We start from the raw sequence: 2,206 nt of genomic DNA, 5'->3' as shown, positions 1-2,206 counted from the left end.
CACATAACAGCAAAGAACTATCCAAGAAATGAGTCTTACTACCTCCATTGGTAGACCTCCACTAACAAACAGGGATTTAACATTTATTGAAACATCTTTTCCTTCCTAAAATTACTCTCATTTTTATCAAATATAACCTAATTAAGGCTAGCTTGTTTGCAAAATAGGTCTGTTCTCACTAATTTTGGTCTGATGATTTATATAACCATAATTGATCATAGATTTTTTTATTTTGCTGAAACATTTATAGACTCTCAGACTGAACTTTTAAAATAAAACAGGGCTGGGAAACTCACACCAAAGGCTTATCACAGATTTTGCCTAAAAAATCTAGGTGAATTCTCCCCTTTTTAAAGTCTCAAAAATCCCTTGAGATTTTTGTACCTGTTAGTGAGATAACCTTCCTAGCTTATGTGAAAAACTTACTGGAAACCTAAGAGTTGAAAATTTCTGGAGGAGTCAGATAGAGAGAAAATAAAATTGTTTTGTTTATAAGGTATAATTTTATCAAATTATTTTCATAATTAGTTTGAGAGGAAGGTTTTCCCTACTCCCAGAAAACACAAGATTCAAACCTGTAATTTTTCATATAGAAACTGTTAGGTAGTTAGAATAGGGAAAAGGAGTCCAAAATGGCGGTGGCTAAAAGACAGAAAGGGAAAAGCCCGCGAAAATAGAACAGAGGAAGGACAAAGGAAGGCCCGAGGACCGGAGTGAGGACTTCAGGTAGAACAGCGCTCCTGCCTAAGCCCAATTTGCATAGGATAGGCCCAGGGGGAAGAAAAAAAAACATATAAAAAGAGGAGCCAAAGGGCTCTCTCTCTCTCTCCCACACGATGGGGTGCTCTTCTCTTTGTGTGTTTTGATCGACGTGACCTCACGGCTCCAAGATGGATTTTCCTGCTATCTTCTAAATAAAGTAGAGCTGTAACAGTGAGCTGTAACACTGATTTCTCTAAAAGCTATAACACGGTCCGTTCGAGACCTGAGAGCTATAACACGATCTGCCCAAGACCCGAGAGCTGTGACCTGCCGAAGGGGCTTTAATGTTCATCACTACCAATCTTTGTTGTGACGAGACAAAGAACCAAGGAGCATACACTCGCCTGACATCTATGGTGCCGTGACTCGGATTTAACCTGGCTGAAACAACCTCCACACAGAAGAGGCGAAGCGCAGCAGGAGCCCAACTCAGCAAAGCTCCTGCAGTAGAAGCGGAACGTGAAGAAAACCCAGTGCAGGGGAAGGCCCATCGTGCTGGAAATCAGGACACTGAAAAATGAACTCAGCAGAAAGCTCACGCGGCTCAGCCACAGATTCCAGAAGACCTCCGGTTAAGGTAGGAGGTCCTCACTCTTATGGCGGGAGGGACATGCCTACCAAAATCTTAATTCCTTTACAGTCTCTCATTTCTTGTTTCCTTGAACCCCCCCGCAAACAGGCAGGTGGCAGTGGGCGCAACTGAGGGACTCTGGAGAGGCTACCCTTTGGTATGTCCCAAAGGCACTATGGGCTGGGCCCCAGTAGCGGTTACCCAAGCCGGTGGGGGTTCTTCTGTCCTTACTCTTCTCTGTGCCAAGAATCAGGCCAATGAAAACTGTGAGCACAGGTCAGGAATTTAGCAAGTTTTCTGGCAGACTATGAAGGGGATTCCTTGGCACCTTTTTACCACTGCTTTTTCCTCCTGTCCTTCAGCTGTATCCCAGGACTCAAGCCTGGCCAAAAAGTAAGGTGGATTTGTTAGGATACAGAGAGAAGCCTTGCTTCAGAGTGTGGGCCTTTGCCGAGGGCAAGGGCTCGGGCCATGGAATGTGGCCTGACTAAGTTTTGCCAGGGGGTTAATTCATATGTTAATGAGTGAGAGGATCATCCCAGCCATTGGGGAACCACCCACTCCTCCATCTTTTGACAGTGCCTTAAGAGCTGTTCTGCCACCTCTGGGTGTGTCTTTTGGCTTACAGATTGGGGATTAAGGTTTACTTGAATTTGACTGGTCATGTTGGACCCAATTGATTTTAATCGGTTTATGTTATGCCCTTGTGCTATGTCATTCTTTCAAAGGTTGTGCTCTTGCCCCCCCTTCCTTCCTGTTTCATGCTCCTTTCCTCAGCCCCATCTGGGCCCACAATGTTGCCTCTACAATCTTCTAGAGGGACAACCAGAAAATAGCTGGCCTTGGGAGGGAAGTACTGTATAATATCCAACC

The sequence above is a fragment of the Cervus canadensis genome, chromosome 2 (assembly GCF_019320065.1).
Source record: "Cervus canadensis isolate Bull #8, Minnesota chromosome 2, ASM1932006v1, whole genome shotgun sequence".
Lineage (NCBI taxonomy): Eukaryota > Metazoa > Chordata > Mammalia > Artiodactyla > Cervidae > Cervus > Cervus canadensis.
Note: the sequence above shows the minus strand (reverse complement) of the source record.